Source organism: Centruroides sculpturatus, unplaced genomic scaffold, assembly GCF_000671375.1.
Source record: "Centruroides sculpturatus isolate CEXI.00-Female unplaced genomic scaffold, Cexi_2.0 scaffold401, whole genome shotgun sequence".
Classification (NCBI taxonomy): domain Eukaryota; kingdom Metazoa; phylum Arthropoda; class Arachnida; order Scorpiones; family Buthidae; genus Centruroides; species Centruroides sculpturatus.
In genome coordinates this window covers 349,373-375,704 of record NW_019384560.1, presented here as the reverse complement: position 1 = coordinate 375,704, position 26,332 = coordinate 349,373, and the positions used below count along the sequence as shown (strand labels likewise).

Below are 26,332 nucleotides of genomic sequence, written 5' to 3'. Positions count from 1 at the left end.
TGAATAGGATTAATCTTCTTTTAAGCTTTCAATGTTTAAAAAGTTACTCACAAAAGATGCAATAAATAGAGGGATATCATATAAATTAAAGGCATTTAGAATGAAAAACTGATGTTCAAAGAGTTACGATCGTATATTATGGCGCTATCACATCAATTACTGTATTTTTAATAAAGAAAAACTCCACACAGGAAACAGAATCACGTGATTTTCATTCATCTTCAAATAAGCAACTTCCTGCAATCCTTCATGGTGTAATTATGAAGTAAAGTAGATAAGAGAACTTATCCATGACACTCAATTATCCGGCTATTCCTTTCTCCTTTTAGAATTCACGTTTTTTCAATTGAAATGCTTGAATTTTTTCCGCTTAAGATTTAATAGAATTTGGAAACAAACCAGTATATAGATTGATTTTTTGATAAAAATCGTTAGATTCGGTTGCTTATGGAGAAAAATATTAAAGTACAACCCCGTTATGGATAAAACTAAGGTATCACCTGATCTATAGAGTAAATCTAAGGAGTGGCTCAGATCCGGGAGAAGCATGTCGCGAATCAACATAGTTGATCACTGATGCGAAGAAATTCCGTTTAAGAAAGCCTACAAGATGGTTCAATCCCCGTTATTCTTTGCTGTTAAAATAGTTTATTCTTCTTATTATTACTTAATAGCATTATTAAAACACGAAGAACAGCAGAGCACAAAAGAATTAAACGTTCTAAGAATAATATACATAATTGTATACTGAAACCCATTAATGATGATTTTTGGATATTAAAAAATGTTACTTTTTAGGTAAAATATGTTTGCTTATACAAGACATTTATACAGAAGATTTACGTAAATTTAAACAATATAAATTAGTCACTAATTTATATTACGTAAAGGTGATTATGTAATTGTCAAGGTTATTTATATCACTCAGGTAATAGTGTTTAAGTACTTTAATAAGGGATAGAAACAATTTCTGAGTATTATTACGGTAAATCATCCATAAAATGGAAAATTTAATTCGAAGAACTAGAAACCACTCGGTAGCAAAACTTCTTAAGTTTCTAGTATAGCCTAAACTTGTAGAATAATGAGATTTTAACCAATTAAACATTAACAGAAAGGAAAAAACTTACAAAACTTACAATGAAATAGAGAACTTGAAAAATATAGAAAATGTTCAATTAATAATTGAATACACGCAATCGAAATTCATTCAAATAAAACAATCATTATATATTAACAATGAATCGTAATAAATTAAACAATATAAATGAGTTTTATAATTAAGTTTTCGAACAATCTAACACTGAAAATCTGGGTCTTTCTCACATCCCTATTCGCTGTGAAAGAAATATTTTTTTTTTATTTTCTTTTTTAACAATTCTTATCGCAGCAAAACAATCAACATGAATTTCAAACGTGAAAAAATGCATTTTCTTTTCCATCTCTCTTCGTTGAATTCTTATTGTGTTCGATTAAAAATCCACAAAAAACATATTAAAATGGTAGTTTTCAAGTTTATAAAAAGGAAATTCTTTTTCCTCAACTTGGATTTTATCTGCTGGATGATATAATTTTTACAATTGAATAATCGAATAAATTGCAAACACGAAACAGCTAAACGGGGTCAATTCTTTAAAATCGATTATCTTATTAATCAAGGTTGAAAGTGGAATTAAAATATAAATTATGACGAATAATAAATTTCAAATTCTTACACTCGTACTTTAATCGTATTTTTCATGCTTTTGTTCATCCGAGCAAAGATTAAAGTTTATTTTTATTGAACCAGATTAAGAATAAAATCTATTTTAGATTGACGAAATAATTGTTAATGATTTATTTAATCCACAAATTATTAAATATTGAAAATGACTTTTGTAGTTTGTATAGTTAGTAAAATATAAGGTGTTTTTATCAAAAATTTTAAACTGTGAGCAAAGTTTAAATATATATTTAAAGATAATAATTATTTAAGTCATTAAAATTAATAATAATAATAATTAACCGTTTCGCAACTGAAGAGGTTGCTTTAAATATAAAATTTAACATTAAAGAAGAGAATTTCTCTAATATTTTCCCCGTCCCGAATTGCAAAAATAATAGGAAAAAAAACTAAACAACATACTTATTAAGGAAATATCCTTCTGATAAGGTAAATGTACAGTTTATTTCTAAAATAACGTATAATTTAAAACTTTTTAACATAAATATTTGCTTTTAAAAAAATGATTATCATTTAAACAATAAAGTTATAAAGAAATTCTGTTTATAGCGCTAAAGAATTGAGAGTGAAATTATTTCTAAAAAAATGAATAGTAATATCAGTTTCTATTTTTTTAAATTTAATAATTATGATATAATTCTAATTATTGCAAATTTATTTCTTTGAAAATTAATGAGAAAATAGAATGTTTTTTTTTCCATTTAAGAAATGCTGATTACTGAAACATAAACTTGCGTTAAATTACAACAACAACAAAAAAGTATTAAGCGAACAAAATTGAATTAATTTAACACTATTATTAATTTTATCAGATAATTTTCCATCGTTTATTTACTCTTATTTTTATATGGCTTATTTTCTTGGAAAAAATGTCGACTTTATGTCCAACAAATAGAGCTTGTGTCTTTTATCATCGATGCGAGTAGTTTAGTGCGTAAGTAAGGCCTTATCATTTATTTCCAGCTATTAACTAACGTTTATTGCAGTCGTGTAGAACAGATATCAGTCGTGTGTACAACAGCAAGGTCGAATCACTAATTCTACTAATAATTTTATAATTCTACGAATAGAAAAATTTTAAAAATAACATACGAAAGAGTGCCTTAAATGTACAGTACAGTACATCTATATTTTTTTTTTTTTACAATAAAAGAAATATATTTTAACTAAAAAATTAAGAGGACAAACAGCTGAATTTTGTTACTTACTTCTCGAAAATTTTCCTAAAGTCTATCCTAATTATCATCCTGTATTTTGGAGCAAGGACAGAAACGATGCTTCTTTCCTCATCCAAATGAGAATAACATCTAGCAAAGCAGACAGGTGCAGTCAACAGAAGGGTCTATTACCACCGAGGCGATTAAAGGGGTGGTCGGGTTGGTCTATAGCAACGTGGATGTCAACAAACTAGTCTACATGCCACATGAGCGGAAATCACGTGATCGAAACATCTATAATTTCCAAACTTAATGAAGCATTTGCTAGATGAAATCTAATTTTACGTTAATAAAAAAGTGTTTTTATTACCCATAACGAACTGTAAGAAGAATAATAATGCGCTCGGAATTTAAAAAATTCAATAAATTTTAAGGAAAATTCCGTTTAAACTTAGTTAGGCCTAAATATAGTAGCTCTAAACACACACCAAAACACTTGAAAATATCTATAATGGGGATGGAACTATAGGGAGTGGGGATCTGGTTTATGTAGAGTACTACACTTAATTCTTGCCTTTAATAATCTACATCTAAGCTTGATGTCGCGCTACGTCTACCGTGAATCAAATAATAAATCATATAAATTATACCATATTTATGGCAGGATATATTTTTAAAGTCTAATAAATTACATGTATATATACTATACGTGATAGTATGTAATAATTCAAATTGTTCATTGTTTAAATATGTAAATCGAGCCGATTAACTATGTAATTTATTAGTGACAAAAATCGCAATCTGTGCAAATCCTGTATTGATTTTGTTTCCGAGTGTACGAATTGTAACATATGAATTAAAAAATTGGAACAAATCTATTAAATAATGACCGCGTGTCAATCAATATGCAATATAATGTATAATTAATTTTAAAAAATGTGAACTCTGCAAAGAAAAATATAAAGTTTTTAAGTCTATATATGTCGAATTTTTTCTTGATTAATCTACTCATTGATGTGGAGTTTATAAATAGAAGTCATGAAAATCTTTATGTAGACCTTTATATAGAAGCTTTATAGCAATCGAGGATAAGAATTTACGTAAATTATAGAAAAACAAAGATTTCTTCATAAGTTTAAAGTTAATAAATCGAACAAACCCTTAACACTTCTAACAAAAAATAAAGGAATAAGTAATCTTCTCTGTAATTTAGCCTAAAATTTCAGATTTATTTTAAAAAAAATATATTTTTAAATACAATTTCGCAAACGTTTATAATATTAAGTATAAAAGAGTTAATAAGAGCTATAAATATGATAGAATGTCTAGGAAAATAACTCGAATACATGCTTACCTAACCTAAAATTTACGGTCATTGAAAATACGTGTCGATAAAGCTCTATTTTATATTTAAAAAGTAGAAAAAAAATCTATATATATATATNAAAAAAACAAGATAATGAAATTTAAATAAGAATAATTCCGCTTCGAGCTATCATATTTGCATTTTACTAACAAGAATAATATGATTAAGACCATAAAAAAAGAATATAGAAATAATTATATATATATATATATATACAGTATTAATTTTCATATTTTTAGATTTAAAAAAAATTTGCATTTCGTGCAAATTTCCATTTAAAACGGTAAGTTGAAGTTGTTTGATTTGAATTTCATTTACATTCATCACTTGTCGATATTTTGAAGCCAGTCTATCAATTTCTTTTCTATGGGACAATGATGTATGAGCTACGATATCACATATGATACTGTACGTTACATAAAACAAATTTATGATCTTGAAATAACTTTTTATGTGGTCGATTAAGTTTTAATAATGTTACAGTCCTGTGTGTTCTTGTTGTTTATAATATAATAATCGGATAGACCTATAAAAATATAATTTAATTCGAATTAAACGAAATTCGGTTATATGCTGATTTTACAATCGATTCAAAGAATGATAAGTAAGTAGGACTACTTATATTTCATAAAAGAAGGAAAAAAAATTATTATTATTATTTTTAAAAGTTAAATTCTCGGAAGTACTGTACTTATTATTTACTGGCTTATCTTACTAGGAAATAATCTTAATTCTATAAATAATGGAATATTTGGGAAAGACAATTGTTGGAATAGCCTACTAGTTCATAAAGCAGGAAATATAAGAATTTCTAGGTAATTACAATTTATCAATTTTAAAATAAACTTATCTACATCTATTGTTCTTACTTTTTTTATTGTGTAATAAGTATATTAATTTTGGACACGATATTAGTTGAAATTAATATACTTACCCACTCGCCTGAGGTGATTTTACATATGAAAAACTAAATTAAAAGTGTTATTTTTAATTTTATAGAGCTTCGAATGAAATTTTGTCACAATGAGCGGGAATTAAGAACATTTTCCTTTGTTAAGATATTAATTTATTTAATAATAAGTTTTAATTAGATATTTATCAAACAAAGAATGCTATTAACTAAAACCTGTCAACATGTTTTAAAAAATATATTTTATAAGATTAATGAAGTTAAGAAAATTATGCACAGATAATAAATTATTCTAGAATTTAAATTATGTTTTTATATTTAAAAAATCATTGAATATTTATAAGGAAAAAAATGATTGTAATGTTCTCGTCACTCTTAGTGCTATTTACAATAATTAAATATTTAAAAAATTATTCAAGTTATTGTATACAGATATTCTACTCTTAACAGAACATTCCATTTATTTGATTTTTCGATATGATCTAAACAAAGAACTATTTAAGATTCGTAATGGGGCTATAATCTTTCAGAATGTCCTTCACTCAGCGGACAAAGTATCTAGTTTATTTTGTATTTGATGTGCAAATAGTTATAAACACGCAATGATCTTTCTGATAATTTGATTCGATATCGATTTCAATAATTCTACAATTAACAGTAGATGAAATTTTTAATCTAAATCGAAAATACAATAATAAAATATTGAGAACAAAGTTCGATCATAACAGAAATAGTATTTAAGCTATTTTTATAAATACCATAAAGTGTAATGGAAATTTGATATACTTATTTTGATGATTACGTATTTAGTTTCATGACAGATGGAAAATTGCATTTATAAAAAGTAGAATTTATGCTATATGACATTTAATATTTCTTATACAATAGTATATTTTCCATTATTCTCTCTTGTACAATATTAAAAATGTGAAATCAATACTGTTTATATAATAATCATTGTACTGTACTGTACAATTTAAACTAGAGCATAAAGGATAAAGAGTAGAATTAGATAAACTGAGTTGGAGATTTTTCTCTAATATATATTATTCGAAAAATCATAAATTTCAATCTTTGTTCACTTTTTAAAACTATTTTATACTAAATAAAAATATATTTTATAACTCTTTCTGTAAAAATTCTTTTTTATTTTAATTCCAAGTGAGGTTATAAGGTAAAATAGACAAAGATGTTCCACTTCCGAAGGTAACCCATCAGTTATATTTTTAAATTAAATATTATAATTGCATTTTTTTCTGTAATAGCGATTTTTTCACTTAATTATATTTTTAAATTAATTAAATTTTGAAAAAGTATAATAGATCAGCTGCTTGTTTTCGATTAGAATAATTAGACTTTTACTCAAACATTCTTAAAATTTATGTAAAATAATTAATCATTTTAAAATAGGGCTAGTCACATTTTAATAATGTAAAAGATAGTTACAACAATCGATATAAATATTCATCTACGCGAAAAAACAATATAAAAAAAATGCAAATTAAGCCAATAAAATGTTAAACTTTCAATGTTTGAAAGTGTAGAACATAGAAGCAAAAACGCTCATGGGATTTAATCACATCATTTAAATCTTTCCCAGACATCCATCCGTTCCAGACTATTAAGCCAACAATAATAGATTTTAGATGTCCTGCTCTGCTGACCGACTAGTAAAATTTCTCACTATCTCTTTCTACGGAAACAATCGAATAAAAGAATAAAACCACTTACTTTGTTAGATTAGAAATCACTGAGGTTACCTTTGATCAAGTTTTTTATTCAATTAATCTAGATACATATGCATAAGATCGTGATAAAAATTCATTTTAACCTCGTGAAAACTTTTACAATCTATTAGATAAAAATTTTAAATTATCGTAATATAAATCGGTAATTAAAAGATTGAAATAATTTCTGATTAATTAATTAACTAATAATTACTGTAATCACAGCATAATTTTCTACGTCCTTCTATTGCGATTTATATCTAGAAACCTGACTATTAAAATAATATATTTGTTCGCTTTTATTTATTTAAAAATATAAAGAAAGTCTTCTTTATTTGGGGAATATATGCAGAAAAATATCTCTGCTTTCATTTGTTTCAGTGACTGTGTAGAGATAAGTGATGTCCTCTGCCTTTAATCTNCCATCAGTTATATTCTTTGGTATTTTTAACGAATAGAGAGCCTAACGACTTCATCCATTTAAACGCATATATTTTTATGTAGATTTTTCATTAAAGAAATACTAGAATCATTTTAAGATTCTACAACAGCACTATGCTTAAAACTGAATTTTTAAGCCTGATATTACTTACAATCTTCAAATAATCCCGGTGCTTCTTTTAAAAAAGATAATCTACGATTTAAACATTATCTAATTTTAGTTCTTGTTGTTTATTTATTTATTTTATAGAAAGCTTTAGTGAGTGTGTGATATTTTTGTGTTCAGAATATTTAAATTCCTAACTTAGAATAACGAATTTTTTATTTAGTTTCATTATAAAACTCTTCTAGTCAAAACATCACATTGCATTTTTCTTATTTCAAGAAAAAAAGATTAACTAATTAACTTTCTAGCATTTAAATGTTAAGCACCATTAAAATTTTCTCTTTGAAGATGTATTAAATATACACTGGGTTGATATCTTACACTTAAATTCTACGTTTGTTAAGTAAAGATGATGATGATTTACTTTTTATGCACAAAATAATCAATAAAAAATTATACCAGAAAGAACGTTTCCTCCCTTTATTTTTTTTCTTACTTATCAGTAAACACAAAAGAAAATATCAAACGCTAAAAGCAATAATGCCCTAATTACTAGAAAGCTGTATTGAACGACTTATCGAATTCAAAACAATCAAACCATTATTAAAATTTTTGAAGGGGTTACGCCTATATCTATATAATTATATATCAACAAAATAAGGGGCCTAGAGGCCTGTTTACGTTAAGAGGCCTGCTAGGGACAACTGTTACGTGACATTCAATGACCTCATTTGGGCAAGATTGATTCCGTGATATTTTAATTGCTTGTCACTTAGCAGGGGGTAATATGCAACCTCAATATCCACGGATGTTCTTTCTGATGAAACACGAAGAGTATAGGAGATCCCGGAACTAACCCCGAGTGCCCTAGTTTTAATCGACTCCACCTGGACATTCGAGTATTAAGGAATAGAAAGATGATTCGGTTAAGAAATTCAAAGTGTTTTTAAGAGTCCATTGTTTTCTCTCAACCAAAAAAAGACTTTTATAATAATTTTTATAAATTTATAACTATCATTTGCATGGCTTTCGACTATTTAAAACGTAGCTATTTTATCCATTATAATCATGCAAGCAATTGTTAAGAAAATGCCAAGTTCGTTGAACTTTAAAATGGTATCGATATCAATTACATCAATCTCTGGCTTTTTAACATTTAAAATTTTAGTCACGCACGCCAAGAAATCAAATGGAATTTTTTTATATACTACTATAAAACAATTTTAGTCAATAAAAAAGTCGTTTAATCCACCAAAAGATGAACTAGCATTTAATTGTTCTTGTACCTAGTTAAAGTTCATTTAGTTTTTATCTGTTAAGTAAGAACTGAGTTCATCACCTGCATATTAATAAGATTCTTATCTATCTATAGTCATATTCATATGTAATAAGCATAATAAATTACTTTATCTAAGATTTAATAGAAGTTATTAATAAATTTAAAATAACAGTGATAAATATTTTTATACGACTTAATCGTAATTAAATCCCAAATATTTAGTGTTATTAATAAACCTTTATAGAAAAAAAAACCTTTTTTAATTATGGAAAAANATATATATGTAATGTAAATATAAAATTCATGTTTGCACGTTTTTGTCAATATTTGATTTATGAATAATTAAATTAAATTAATTCAAACCTGGAGCACAAAGAACTTTAGGTTAATGCTTATTAACTATCATACAATTTATCGATTTATCAACAAATGTAGAAAAAGAAAGAAAGAAAAAAAAATGAATATAACTAACGTTCGGTCTAATTCACAAATCTAAGATAAGAACATAAATAGGACGTGAAAATCCTACTGTGATGTTTTCAAAATGCGAGAAACTGAAGTCAAAACGTTGATAATTGTATTATTATAATAAATTAATCATCCTTTATCAATGAAGGTTTCTTTTGTTCAATAAAATACTTTATCTATTCATATTAGTTATAATGGTATTTTCATGAAACAGAAGAACCACTGATCTACAATGTTAAGTCTATTTGATGTGTACCCAATCAACTAATGACCTCCGGCTATCTTAACAATGTAAGCAATAGACCACAACGGCCTTCCGACCTTGCGAATCATTAAATAGAATCAATTTTTCTTTATTTTTATGTTATGTCACGCTCTTTTAAAAGAGTTCTATTTGTGATATTTGTATCAAATATATTGTTTTCGTTTATTCTAAATTAGAAACATTACGCTGTCGATTTTTATCTTTCTTATCGGTTGCCGAATTAGCAAAACAGGGAAAACAACTTCTATAGAAAACTCCAGACGATATATCTTGGGGCAAACAAATGAAATACGAAATTCGTACAACGAGTGGCACCAGAAGAACCACAACATGGCAATGACCTTGCTTTCCATTACGCAATGCATATTACGAATAATGACCTTCGGGTATGAATTATAACATTGCTAGACGATAATTCTAACGATATTTCCGGGATGATATTGTACATTGGCAACTTGTCACGTAAGGAAAAAAATATATATATAAATAGCTAACACGCATATATAATTAACATTTTAACCAACAATAGTTGTTTAAAAAAGAATTATCTTGTATTAAATCAAAAAAGAAAAAAAATTCAATTATTTAAAATACCCCTTAAGCTATTAAATGGCCCATAAATTTAATAGATAAGTTAATAAATTAATATTGCTTTTGTGTTTTTATTCTTGTATATACTGATTTTATATTAACAACCTGTATTAGAAATGTATATATCATGTAAATATACTTTATCTAAAGAACTTGACAATGAAACAAGCACGATAAAATCTGTAGCCTCATTTCAAGAATAGGTCAACTTAAAGGTCAGGACATTGAAATGACTTTTTTTCCCCTTGTCTACTTTCTGTTCCTGGAATATAATAATATCCGAAGTATGGATCGTAACAAATTTCTGCACATGGAGTAATTTAAATATATGACAAATGAAGTTGAATATAAACTACTCAATAGCTTAAGTACTTTTTGCATTTCTTAGAAATGAACCACTTTCAAGAGTAAGAGAGTTTATATTGTTTTAGTTGAAAAGAATGATTTATTTGTCCTAAAAGAGAAAATAAATAAATAACAAGATAAATCATTCTTTCATCTTAATAGTTGTCTTACTTTTGATAAGGCACTTCACTTGTCTGAAAGGTTACTTAACCTTTTTACAAAATAAATCTAAATGTCGATGTAAACTTTACTTCCATCAGTTATATTCTTTGGTATTTTTAACGAATAGAGAGCCTAACGAACTTATTTTATAAATTATAAATTTTATAAAGTTTTAAAGTAATATGTCCTTATTATTATTCTAATACAATAATAAATATAATTTTTTTACATTATAAAAATCATGTTAAATATCCCAAGAAATATCAACTTGTATCAACAAATATGAAACAGAACTTTGAATAAACTAGTTTTTTTTTACATTTTTCTATCACTCATTAAAATCATATTAAATTAATCGTTAATTTTTATTTAATATTTTAAATTATATTTTGTTATTATTATTACTTTTTCTATATTCAAACATTATAATTTAACTTATACATATAATTTCATTTAATGACGTAAATATTATCCCTATGATTATATTCTTACAACTGTATAAAATAGATTAAAAATGTCACTTTTTTTATGACAGTTTTTACATAACTTTCTTCAGCTTTTTTACGTAATATAACAGGTATAAATCACTTTTTCTATAGTTAATACAGACAATAATAGAGGAATTATATCGTAAATAAGAAAAGGAAAATAACTTTCTAAATATCCTAAGGCCTGTTTGATTTTGGAACCATCTTCCCGGAACCAAATATTATCTGTTGAATACACAGTTCCACTGCAACAGCAATAGAAAAAAAAAAGCGTACGTTGCACTTTACATGGGAATGATATATTATAAGCATCCATTGTTTGTTAGAAATTTCCTAGAATAGATTTACATCCCATATTGCTTATTATTATAAATAACTACACAGATTATATGAGTAACCGGTCCAAAACTTTTTCCATTTAAAGGCAATAATTTTCCAATAATATAAAATTAAGTTATAAATATCGATGATACGCGTATATAAATATACTGTATTATACAGTGTATACGCATCTTACTGTAAATGTTTATACTTAACAATGAATTAAAGTTAAACTAACATGAAATGTTCTCATTCTTAGCAGAACTTGACCTCAACTTACCTATGAAGAGAAACTCGTCTTATAAAGACCTGCAGGGAGAAGATCCCTTCTTTTCTATCCCCCTTCCTGTTAACAGCCACAGGAGATTCTCAAATATCATAATGGAAAAACTGGATTCCCTTCGAGACATTAATTCTTTACATACAAAATACATTCTTTGCTATAAAAATCGAGCAAAACATGTTTATATTGAAGATATTTTAATTTCCTGTTTTCTATTTACAAATTGCATTCTTTAATATAAAAACAAAATATTCTAGTCGAGGATCGGAATCGTTAACATATCATATCAAATTCATAAATTCATGTAAAATTGCATAAAGAAAATGAAAATTCCAAAATATGAAAGGTTAATAGCGTAAAAGTTATCTTAACAATATTGTATTATCTCTTATAAATTTAATATCATTTTTATTGCAATTTTTATTTTGGAATCTGTATTTTTAATACTGAATTATGCATAAGCATCCATCAAAGAAATATTTCTAAATTAAATTTTTAAAAATTAATGCCATGAAATTTCCATTTTTAAATTAACTTCCTGAAAGAGAAAATAATTTTGTTTTGATGCATTTATTGATAAAACTTAATTCTTTCTATCATAATTTTGAAATAATCAGATTGAAAATTTCCCAGTTTAAATCATTATAGCGTGACAAATCTGTCAAATTGAAATAGTAAACCATTTGATTTTCATTAGTTTTAGAAGCCAATGGCAGAAAATTAATTTCTTTAGTCACAATTTTTGAAATCTTTTGATATATGGCAAGGCCTATCAACCTATCCTCGACAGTTGTTGTCGGTACCCCGTACTTATTACTTAACGGCCACCTGTGGCCATCTGCCCTTGCACACACGCCTAGGGCTAGCCATGTCTGAATACACGAAACCACGAAATGGAACTAGTGCCCGACTGCCAACGTTTCTATCAGAACCATTTTCCAGATAATCACTAAAAAAGTTTCAATAATTATCTAGAAAATGACTTTTTTCTTCTGGTACACATTTAAATGTTTGTTTTAAAGCCTCACGTTATCTCGTCCTCTCGGGTCAAATATACATCATGCCACATTTTTTTTAGAACTACAGAATATATAAAGTCAATTTAGAATTATCTGTCTACGTGTTTATCCAGAATATTTAAATTAAAACCCAAATTAAATATGATCAGAATTTTATATTTCAATAAATTTATTTTAGTATGGAATTTTCGAAAATAAATATTTTATTGCTGAATTTAGATATGTGAGGTCCTAAACTGCATCCTAGCATGAGGCTCACAAGCTGTAGTTTCGTAGCGAGAGGCCTTAAGCTGTAAGTTATTCAGTTTATATGTAAATTCGGCCGTGATCTTAGCGGAAAAATTTACTTAAAATTCTAAGTCAATGTTTCTAAAAGTGTAGTGAACTTTCTGCAATTTTTTTTTTATTTTCTAATTCTTCAAATTTTTTCCAATTTATCAATTAAATAACTAATTAAAATACAGATATCGAGAAGTAATATTTTCATTTGAGTTTAATGTAGTTATTAAAATGCAAGATCATCTGCAGGGAAATTTCCCAGGGGGCTAATAGACCTAAATATTTTCAAGTTCATAAAGTATAATATTTATTTTAAATTATCAAAGATTAAATTATTTGTTGAAATCCCAGAGGGAGTCATAACCCGCAGTGGCCTCCTTCTGCAGTCGCCTTTAATAATGAACACGAAATATAGGTTCTGTATCACGTGCAAGGCGAAAATGACGTCCCTACTTTAATAGCAGCCCTAAGAGCACCCTTACATATATATCTATAGGTCCGTTCAGGCCTGTTATTAGATCCATACTTGCTCTAATTTACTATAAATGCTGTAATGTATACATATATAATAAATCTATTATAGATACATTATATATTTTATTTCCTTACTATAAAAGTCCTACGGTATTTAAAATATAAATAAATAAATATAGTTTTAATATTTATGTCTGAAAATATGTTATCAATTAAGTTGTTCTTATTCCATTTCCTGTAATTATATACAAGCTATCTTAATATTAAGTTAGGGCAGTAAGGTAAATTAGAGAAGTGTAACGGGTGCAACTTCATTAACCTCTCTTCATTGATAGCCGCAAAATTTATGACTCAACGGACTGAAAAATAGGTTTCAGAAGTTCATGTTCCTTTTTTTGGAATATTATTATTATATTTTTTGAAAAATTAAATTCTTATTGTGCTTATTTTCTCGTTTCCCCATTAATAATAATTGTTTTCGCGTAAAAATAGTTCAATTATGAAGATTATTAAAAAAATATATGTATATTTTGAATGTCACCTAATTAAAAATTTATTCTTCTGGTGTATTTTAAACATTATCACGTTTCTTACGCAAAAAATAATCTATTGAAATTGCAGGACGTACGAATAAAGTAGGGTGATAAAGGACCAACTATCACTACAACCATCGTAAAATTACTGCAAAACCACAAAGGAAATGGCTCATCGAAAAGTCACGCCAGTGAAACCTGAAGCTCGCAACTGAGCAAATGTAACCCAGTTTATTTGTTTCAACTTCCGCTGACCCGCACTTTTATTTCCTAAAATGCTTACCTATACATTTAACGTGCTTTTATAATATACGAATTTCCTCCTCACGAAGGTACCTAATAAATATATCAGCTTATTCTGTTTTCAAACATCTAATTTTTTTTGTATTATTAAACGGTACAATAATATGAACTCTATCATTATAAAATGTAAGAGCAATTGTATCAATATATACTCGATTTTTACGTTGGATTTTCCTTAATCGAGGATTATCCTATTTCTTGTATAACTTGTTTCATATGTCTCAAATAGCAAGCAGCCTTTCATGATATATGACCACAACTACTCAGAAATTAGTATTATGGAAGATAATATATAATGCTTTCTATGTAATTTTGTTTACTAAATATACATTACGACTATTTCTGATAATTATACATTAAAAATAATTTATTATTTTAATTTTATAAAGGTTTTTTATAATAAAATTTTTATATCATATTCAAAATAAATATCTGTATTAATAATCGATTTATTATGCACAGCAGCATTATAATTTAATAATATATTTATCAATAATAAATACTAAAAATAGATTAGTTTATAAATTTTCTATAAAGTAATCGTTTATTTTAAGATTTTAATATATTTTTCTCTTCTTATTTATGTTATTAATAACTAAAAATGCAATTAAACTTTAGACTTTTAACTATAACCAGCTGTTAATTAATAAATGATTACAGTTAAAAGTGTAAGGTAGTAGTATAATTGCGTCTATTTTCTGACAGACTGATTCATTACTTCTATTAAGATCTTTTCTTCTCTATCAGTTCTAGAAATCGAAAAGACAAGGACGGGACAATTCTTTAAAAGAAACAGGTCAGTGTCTCTTCACCTGATAGATTAAATCTTTCGAATTGTATTGTTTCTCGGTCTCACTCTCCTATACTAAACGAACGTTTAACTACCATTTATTGATCAATCTTGTGTTTGTTTTTTTTCTTTTAATTCCAGGAATTGTCTTCTAAACACAAAACAAAATGCTTCTCGAATTGAATATTTTAAAAATACCAAGCAACAGACTTAAAAATAATTGCTAAAATTATAAATGTTTACTCTAAAACAAAGATAAATGGGATAAATGAATATGATTCGGTTAAAATTCACAATACAAATATACACTAAAGAATTTAATAAAACTTATTTATTTTATTCTGAGATAAGTTTTATCTCGGACTGATTGTACAGTAGTAAAGAGCGTGTTTAAAGTACTTAACTGTTAAATATTTATCATAAAGCAACAAATGATTCATTCATTAGAACAAAAAAAAAAAAAAAAAACAGGATCAAAAGTCAAGTAAAAGTATTCTCGAAACTAACCACAATCTGTATTAATCAAGTCAGAAACATATATATGTATACAACAAACACGCTGGCTGTTTTTTAAGAATTAAACTTTACTAAACTCTGTCTTATCGATATTTATTATTTAAAAACTAATATAGAAGCTTACCTTTCATTACACGATCCAATAATTCCAAATTCTTAAAACAAAACGTTAGAATTTGTTCGATAAAGTAACTAAATCGGGGGCTGGATACACATCATAGTTTGAAAACTTCTGTAGCAATCCTGACTGGATACCGGTTTTCAACGAACTGTCGAACCGACAATACACTAGTGGTCGGACCACCTTCAGTATCCGGTTATCATTCACGTACGTTACCAGTTTACCATTGTACAAACCGAATTCGAGTTTCTTCTGATCAAGTTCTGATGATTAGTTTCTTCTTTCTATGTATATAATAATAATTATTATTTATTATTTATATACGTATATATTCTTTCTAAAAACTTTTATACAGTTTATTTATCGAGTGTATGATTATAAATTGTAATATAAATTTGACAATTTAGTTATTCTATTGAAAAACTCTGATATGGTTGGGTAGAATTCTATCACGTATCCAGTCATGAATATACAATAATATTTAGAACGGAGATGAAAATAACTTTCTACAGCTGTTACATTTAAGTAGATGATTAATATTAAATAGGATAGTTTTTTTTATTAACGATTTTTTCGGTGATGACATTGAAATTAATGGCATTCTACCTATAATTTTTTACATTAAATTTTCATTTATTATTAATTTTTCAAGACTTCTTAACAGTTATTCTGATCGCAAGATTATAACTTACACAATTCAGTGGAAATTTATGCAATGCTTTAGAGAATTTTTACACTTACCTATGATTCATTGTCATCTATCATTATAATAATAAAATTTTATATATGTATTTTTTTAAAGTATGACAGTTACATTTGCTTATTTTACATTCATACTAGTCATCACACAAATAAGTCTATTAAACGTTTTTAAAATATTATTTTAATTTACATTTTATAGATTTTCTTAATATTTTTTAATTTATAAATTTCTCGATATTTTAATATAAGCCTATTTATTCACATTATTTGAACATAAGTATAATATGCAGAACAAGATAGAGATGAGCCATTTAATGCAAGAGTAAGACACAAAACAGTCTCTAAAGTTCGGTCATCTGTATAAAAAAATGGTACTAAATTTTTAATAAGTAATGAAAAAATTATTATTTTTATTTTTTTCATTGATTTTATCCGCTTACATTTATGGTTTTGGGAGAAAGCTTCACATTTGAATATCTCAAGGCTCATCTTTACTTCTGTTAGGCCCTATGTTTATATGTTTAGGCCTATATCTGTGTATATATATATCGCTTCTAAATTACATTATGAGATTAAAATAAAGTATTTTGGTAACTTTTTAAAGCGATTTAATTGAAACTTGATAGGAAATAATTTTTTTTTATTATCCTTAATTAAAATATCAAGTTCTGAAAATATTCGTAGTAGTTGTTGTAATTATAAGAATTTTTTAATTAAAAGCGAAAAATTACTTGGTTTTATTCGAAAGATTTCATCGAGATGTATATATTGTTGAAACACCTTGCTTTATCCTTCATTCATTTGCCAATATTCTGAAATTACGTAACTTTTTTCTAAATTTAAACTTTCAGGGTATTTTGAGTTGCATTTAAAGGATTATTTATTGTTTAGTTGCACAAGATATATTAATTTAATAGTAATTTATTTAATTATTTTAGTTACAGCTTATAAGAATTGTATGATATTTTTAAGTTTATCAACTGGTATATCTTTTCAATAATTATTTTATTATAGATTTAAATATTAAAAAAACATATAGCATAATCCATCCCAACTTTATATTAATAATAAAATAATTTAAATAGAATTTATTAACATTAAACGAGAAAATAAAATTCTAATTAATGTTTTCGGTCTCAATTTTAGGTTTGTGAATTGTAATTTTAACAAGAGAGAAATTATTTTCTCCATCATTTGTTTATTCGGTTTTGTTTATAGAATATAAACTAAAAAAATTGTATATAAACTATTAAAAAATGCTATTCTTTCATGAATCAAACTGTTTTACTTGACCTCTTATTTAACGATTTCTTCTTCATCATGCTTACATCAATGATTCACATCAGTAACATCACGGTCTTCTTTTATTTCCATGTTTGCTCTCTTCACACAATGCTTAGCACGGATAACAGCATACATAGAACAGTTGCGTGAGTTTTATATATTTTTCTAAATTCCTTCATCCGTTTCTTTGTTACTGTTTGAACCTTTCGACGAACTTTAACAGTTTTTTACAATATAAAACGGCCGTTATTCTCTTTAAAAACTTCTATGTCGCAACTCAGTCATATAAACGGCGAAAGAATGCATTAAAATTTAATTTAATTACATTTTACATAACTTTTTCTTCGTCAGATGACATCTTAGTTTACACTTTTTTTGTTTTTTAGAATTCTGGGAAGATTCTGGTATGCTCAGCAGAAGGGATGCATCCAGCTGTTCCTGGACTGCATTAATAATTTAATCTCGAAGAGTTTCAATACATGATATTATTTTCAACTCAATAATTCACCGAAATACCGGAAGATGTGTTCAAGCAAGCAGAACCCTACTCGGCGCCACTGACCGGTTTGATAGACAAAACTTACATTGTTTTTATGTTAGGATGTTGGAAATTAACTGCTGACGGTACTTATTCTATAACAAGCCAGTTTCATTTTTGAACTGTCCTTTCTCTCTCGTTTATTATTCATCAACTTTTTAAGCTTATTAGCGAGATTTTTTTTTACATAAATTCACATTAAATTACATTTAGTATCCTCAAAAATAAGTTCGTTATTGTCGTTACGTATTTAGAATGGATACGCCAGAAAACGTCTTGAATAGAGTAAAATTATTTAATATTTTAAAGACATTTTTTGTGAGAAAAAAGCGAAGAATCTGTGAAGAAAATAATTATTTTTGTATTATAACTGATAGGACAATCGACATTTTATAATGCTTTTGTTCTTAGACAAAAGGATTTTACTATGCATGAACCATCTGTACAGATATTCCATTCAATCATTCATTTTCAATTTTTAATGCTTTGCTGATTTAAAATAGTTTTGTGGTCTGACTGTAGCTAATTAATAAAACGAGAATAAATCCGTTATAAGTTGTATGTTGTAAAGAAAATCCCGTAAAAACTAATAAAAGATATAAATAGATCCGGTTTGTTTACGTTATAGATTATATCACTCTTTGAACTAATCCAAAGCCCAAATGATCAGGATCATTTATATTAAAATAACAATAACTAATATATAGGCTATATATATTTATTTATTTAAAGATACTTGATATAATATAATTCTAATTATCATATATATTAAAGTTTTATTAAAGAATTGTATAACTAAACATCAATCAAGTTCTCGAATTGAATTTTTAAAATATATATTTGAGATATACCAAAAAATTAATCATTTATAACTATTATTTCATATAGTTATAGAAGATGAGAATATCAAATTGAGCGCAACAGGTTATAAATAATTTTATAGAATTTTATAACTTTCGAGGTCGTTTATAGTACTAGATCAACGTACTTCAGTTGACCTTAGTAAATTTATAGTAAAAACCTTTATAAATTATTGAAATTATCCCGGTTTTTTCGAATTAATATTCAACACCGACGTTCAAAAAAGAATATACGCAATAGTAAATATATCATTTTTTATATCCTTAGTATAATATCCTTAATAAAAGCTCCTTAAATATATCCTTAATAAAAGCTTTTATGTTTATTTTTTATTGTTTTATTTCGAAGTTGTAATTAAAAATTCGTAAATATTCATTTAATTTTATTAAATTTATTTGTGTTATTGTTTTATTTATTAAAAATCATTAAATAAATTACTCTTTTCTCTAATGATAAAGTATTTACTAATGCAGTAATATCTTTTTTTAAAAAATCATTATTACTAAAGAAGAATGAAGTATATAGGTTACTAAACTAATAATTAATCGAATTTTAACGTTTATTTTTATTTTTATTTTCTATCCTTACAATGGTTAACAATGAAGAAGTACAATGGATGATTGTGAAGGATTTTTCTTTATGTAGTCTCCTATATTCAACTGTAGAAAACAAAAGCTATTTTAAAAATATTGTAAAAGTAAAAAGAAATAATAATAAATGTTTTAAAATAGATGAAATTTGAACAAATTTCAATTTTCATTGATAAATTTAGGAACTACTCATTGTTTCTTATATAATTTATCTTAAAGTATTTGATTAAGGACAGAAAATAAAACTATATGATTATTTTCTACATACGATCGATGATAAATTAAATATTTCCTTTTTTATAGGTTAAAATTTAATAAAAAATTACATAAAAGTAAATGATTTATGTGTCTGAAGTACAGTACATCCGTTCATTAAACAAACAAAAATATAATTAAATTAGCATTATGGTAAGGATAATTTGTCAATTTATACTGTAAATAAAATAAAAAGTTTGTTGTTATTTAAATAATAAATGTTTTTATTTATTAAAAATCATTAAATAAATTACTCTTTTCTCTAATGATAAAGTATTTACTAATGCAGTAATATCTTTTTTTAAAAAATCATTATTACTAAAGAAGAATGAAGTATATAGGTTACTAAACTAATAATTAATCGAATTTTAACGTTTATTTTTATTTTTATTTTCTATCCTTACAATGGTTAACAATGAAGAAGTACTGTACAATGGATGATTGTGAAGGATTTTTCTTTATGTAGTCTCCTATATTCAACTGTAGAAAACAAAAGCTATTTTAAAAATATTGTAAAAGTAAAAAGAAATAATAATAAATGTTTTAAAATAGATGAAATTTGAACAAATNCATTATAATTTAACTTATACATATAATTTCATTTAATGACGTAAATATTATCCCTATGATTATATTCTTACAACTGTATAAAATAGATTAAAAATGTCACTTTTTTTATGACAGTTTTTACATAACTTTCTTCAGCTTTTTTACGTAATATAACAGGTATAAATCACTTTTTCTATAGTTAATACAGACAATAATAGAGGAATTATATCGTAAATAAGAAAAGGAAAATAACTTTCTAAATATCCTAAGGCCTGTTTGATTTTGGAACCATCTTCCCGGAACCAAATATTATCTGTTGAATACACAGTTCCACTGCAACAGCAATAGAAAAAAAAAAGCGTACGTTGCACTTTACATGGGAATGATATATTATAAGCATCCATTGTTTGTTAGAAATTTCCTAGAATAGATTTACATCCCATATTGCTTATTATTATAAATAACTACACAGATTATATGAGTAACCGGTCCAAAACTTTTTCCATTTAAAGGCAATAATTTTCCAATAATATAAAATTAAGTTATAAATATCGATGATACGCGTATATAAATATACTGTATTATACAGTGTATACGCATCTTACTGTAAATGTTTATACTTAACAATGAATTAAAGTTAAACTAACATGAAATGTTCTCATTCTTAGCAGAACTTGACCTCAACTTACCTATGAAGAGAAACTCGTCTTATAAAGACCTGCAGGGAGAAGATCCCTTCTTTTCTATCCCCCTTCCTGTTAACAGCCACAGGAGATTCTCAAATATCATAATGGAAAAACTGGATTCCCTTCGAGACATTAATTCTTTACATACAAAATACATTCTTTGCTATAAAAATCGAGCAAAACATGTTTATATTGAAGATATTTTAATTTCCTGTTTTCTATTTACAAATTGCATTCTTTAATATAAAAACAAAATATTCTAGTCGAGGATCGGAATCGTTAACATATCATATCAAATTCATAAATTCATGTAAAATTGCATAAAGAAAATGAAAATTCCAAAATATGAAAGGTTAATAGCGTAAAAGTTATCTTAACAATATTGTATTATCTCTTATAAATTTAATATCATTTTTATTGCAATTTTTATTTTGGAATCTGTATTTTTAATACTGAATTATGCATAAGCATCCATCAAAGAAATATTTCTAAATTAAATTTTTAAAAATTAATGCCATGAAATTTCCATTTTTAAATTAACTTCCTGAAAGAGAAAATAATTTTGTTTTGATGCATTTATTGATAAAACTTAATTCTTTCTATCATAATTTTGAAATAATCAGATTGAAAATTTCCCAGTTTAAATCATTATAGCGTGACAAATCTGTCAAATTGAAATAGTAAACCATTTGATTTTCATTAGTTTTAGAAGCCAATGGCAGAAAATTAATTTCTTTAGTCACAATTTTTGAAATCTTTTGATATATGGCAAGGCCTATCAACCTATCCTCGACAGTTGTTGTCGGTACCCCGTACTTATTACTTAACGGCCACCTGTGGCCATCTGCCCTTGCACACACGCCTAGGGCTAGCCATGTCTGAATACACGAAACCACGAAATGGAACTAGTGCCCGACTGCCAACGTTTCTATCAGAACCATTTTCCAGATAATCACTAAAAAAGTTTCAATAATTATCTAAAAAATGACTTTTTTCTTCTGGTACACATTTAAATGTTTGTTTTAAAGCCTCACGTTATCTCGTCCTCTCGGGTCAAATATACATCATGCCACATTTTTTTAGAACTACAGAATATATAAAGTCAATTTAGAATTATCTGTCTACGTGTTTATCCAGAATATTTAAATTAAAACCCAAATTAAATATGATCAGAATTTTATATTTCAATAAATTTATTTTAGTATGGAATTTTCGAAAATAAATATTTTATTGCTGAATTTAGATATGTGAGGTCCTAAACTGCATCCTAGCATGAGGCTCACAAGCTGTAGTTTCGTAGCGAGAGGCCTTAAGCTGTAAGTTATTCAGTTTATATGTAAATTCGGCCGTGATCTTAGCGGAAAAATTTACTTAAAATTCTAAGTCAATGTTTCTAAAAGTGTAGTGAACTTTCTGCAATTTTTTTTTTATTTTCTAATTCTTCAAATTTTTTCCAATTTATCAATTAAATAACTAATTAAAATACAGATATCGAGAAGTAATATTTTCATTTGAGTTTAATGTAGTTATTAAAATGCAAGATCATCTGCAGGGAAATTTCCCAGGGGGCTAATAGACCTAAATATTTTCAAGTTCATAAAGTATAATATTTATTTTAAATTATCAAAGATTAAATTATTTGTTGAAATCCCAGAGGGAGTCATAACCCGCAGTGGCCTCCTTCTGCAGTCGCCTTTAATAATGAACACGAAATATAGGTTCTGTATCACGTGCAAGGCGAAAATGACGTCCCTACTTTAATAGCAGCCCTAAGAGCACCCTTACATATATATCTATAGGTCCGTTCAGGCCTGTTATTAGATCCATACTTGCTCTAATTTACTATAAATGCTGTAATGTATACATATATAATAAATCTATTATAGATACATTATATATTTTATTTCCTTACTATAAAAGTCCTACGGTATTTAAAATATAAATAAATAAATATAGTTTTAATATTTATGTCTGAAAATATGTTATCAATTAAGTTGTTCTTATTCCATTTCCTGTAATTATATACAAGCTATCTTAGTATTAAGTTAGGGCAGTAAGGTAAATTAGAGAAGTGTAACGGGTGTAACTTCATTAACCTCTCTTCATTGATAGCCGCAAAATTTATGACTCAACGGACTGAAAAATAGGTTTCAGAAGTTCATGTTCCTTTTTTTGGAATATTATTATTATATTTTTTGAAAAATTAAATTCTTATTGTGCTTATTTTCTCGTTTCCCCATTAATAATAATTGTTTTCGCGTAAAAATAGTTCAATTATGAAGATTATTAAAAAAATATATGTATATTTTGAATGTCACCTAATTAAAAATTTATTCTTCTGGTGTATTTTAAACATTATCACGTTTCTTACGCAAAAAATAATCTATTGAAATTGCAGGACGTACGAATAAAGTAGGGTGATAAAGGACCAACTATCACTACAACCATCGTAAAATTACTGCAAAACCACAAAGGAAATGGCTCATCGAAAAGTCACGCCAGTGAAACCTGAAGCTCGCAACTGAGCAAATGTAACCCAGTTTATTTGTTTCAACTTCCGCTGACCCGCACTTTTATTTCCTAAAATGCTTACCTATACATTTAACGTGCTTTTATAATATACGAATTTCCTCCTCACGAAGGTACCTAATAAATATATCAGCTTATTCTGTTTTCAAACATCTAATTTTTTTGTATTATTAAACGGTACAATAATATGAACTCTATCATTATAAAATGTAAGAGCAATTGTATCAATATATACTCGATTTTTACGTTGGATTTTCCTTAATCGAGGATTATCCTATTTCTTGTATAACTTGTTTCATATGTCTCAAATAGCAAGCAGCCTTTCATGATATATGACCACAACTACTCAGAAATTAGTATTATGGAAGATAATATATAATGCTTTCTATGTAATTTTGTTTACTAAATATACATTACGACTATTTCTGATAATTATACATTAAAAATAATTTATTATTTTAATTTTATAAAGGTTTTTTATAATAAAATTTTTATATCATATTCAAAATAAATATCTGTATTAATAATCGATTTATTATGCACAGCAGCATTATAATTTAATAATATATTTATCAATAATAAATACTAAAAATAGATTAGTTTATAAATTTTCTATAAAGTAATCGTTTATTTTAAGATTTTAATATATTTTTCTCTTCTTATTTATGTTATTAATAACTAAAAATGCAATTAAACTTTAGACTTTTAACTATAACCAGCTGTTAATTAATAAATGATTACAGTTAAAAGTGTAAGGTAGTAGTATAATTGCGTCTATTTTCTGACAGACTGATTCATTACTTCTATTAAGATCTTTTCTTCTCTATCAGTTCTAGAAATCGAAAAGACAAGGACGGGACAATTCTTTAAAAGAAACAGGTCAGTGTCTCTTCACCTGATAGATTAAATCTTTCGAATTGTATTGTTTCTCGGTCTCACTCTCCTATACTAAACGAACGTTTAACTACCATTTATTGATCAATCTTGTGTTTGTTTTTTTTCTTTTAATTCCAGGAATTGTCTTCTAAACACAAAACAAAATGCTTCTCGAATTGAATATTTTAAAAATACCAAGCAACAGACTTAAAAATAATTGCTAAAATTATAAATGTTTACTCTAAAACAAAGATAAATGGGATAAATGAATATGATTCGGTTAAAATTCACAATACAAATATACACTAAAGAATTTAATAAAACTTATTTATTTTATTCTGAGATAAGTTTTATCTCGGACTGATTGTACAGTAGTAAAGAGCGTGTTTAAAGTACTTAACTGTTAAATATTTATCATAAAGCAACAAATGATTCATTCATTAGAACAAAAAAAAAAAAAAAACAGGATCAAAAGTCAAGTAAAAGTATTCTCGAAACTAACCACAATCTGTATTAATCAAGTCAGAAACATATATATGTATACAACAAACACGCTGGCTGTTTTTTAAGAATTAAACTTTACTAAACTCTGTCTTATCGATATTTATTATTTAAAAACTAATATAGAAGCTTACCTTTCATTACACGATCCAATAATTCCAAATTCTTAAAACAAAACGTTAGAATTTGTTCGATAAAGTAACTAAATCGGGGGCTGGATACACATCATAGTTTGAAAACTTCTGTAGCAATCCTGACTGGATACCGGTTTTCAACGAACTGTCGAACCGACAATACACTAGTGGTCGGACCACCTTCAGTATCCGGTTATCATTCACGTACGTTACCAGTTTACCATTGTACAAACCGAATTCGAGTTTCTTCTGATCAAGTTCTGATGATTAGTTTCTTCTTTCTATGTATATAATAATAATTATTATTTATTATTTATATACGTATATATTCTTTCTAAAAACTTTTATACAGTTTATTTATCGAGTGTATGATTATAAATTGTAATATAAATTTGACAATTTAGTTATTCTATTGAAAAACTCTGATATGGTTGGGTAGAATTCTATCACGTATCCAGTCATGAATATACAATAATATTTAGAACGGAGATGAAAATAACTTTCTACAGCTGTTACATTTAAGTAGATGATTAATATTAAATAGGATAGTTTTTTTTATTAACGATTTTTTCGGTGATGACATTGAAATTAATGGCATTCTACCTATAATTTTTTACATTAAATTTTCATTTATTATTAATTTTTCAAGACTTCTTAACAGTTATTCTGATCGCAAGATTATAACTTACACAATTCAGTGGAAATTTATGCAATGCTTTAGAGAATTTTTACACTTACCTATGATTCATTGTCATCTATCATTATAATAATAAAATTTTATATATGTATTTTTTTAAAGTATGACAGTTACATTTGCTTATTTTACATTCATACTAGTCATCACACAAATAAGTCTATTAAACGTTTTTAAAATATTATTTTAATTTACATTTTATAGATTTTCTTAATATTTTTTAATTTATAAATTTCTCGATATTTTAATATAAGCCTATTTATTCACATTATTTGAACATAAGTATAATATGCAGAACAAGATAGAGATGAGCCATTTAATGCAAGAGTAAGACACAAAACAGTCTCTAAAGTTCGGTCATCTGTATAAAAAAATGGTACTAAATTTTTAATAAGTAATGAAAAAATTATTATTTTTATTTTTTTCATTGATTTTATCCGCTTACATTTATGGTTTTGGGAGAAAG

At 26.1% G+C, this 26,332-nt stretch overlaps 1 protein-coding gene across 2 annotated transcripts in view; it reads right to left on the bottom strand.

Annotated features, from left to right (window-relative positions):
• LOC111623953 overlaps positions 1 to 15,891 on the bottom strand; it is a 28,295-nt gene extending 12,404 nt beyond the window's left edge. Inside the window, exon 1 of one of the 2 annotated variants that reach the window (XM_023366696.1) lies at positions 15,671 to 15,891. The gene's annotated coding sequence lies outside the window, so the exon portion shown is untranslated. Of the gene's footprint in view, positions 1 to 2,931; positions 3,260 to 15,670 lie in introns of those variants that run through there. The other variant, XM_023366695.1, reaches the window with a different exon arrangement.
• Between the last annotated feature and the right edge of the window lie 10,441 nt (positions 15,892 to 26,332).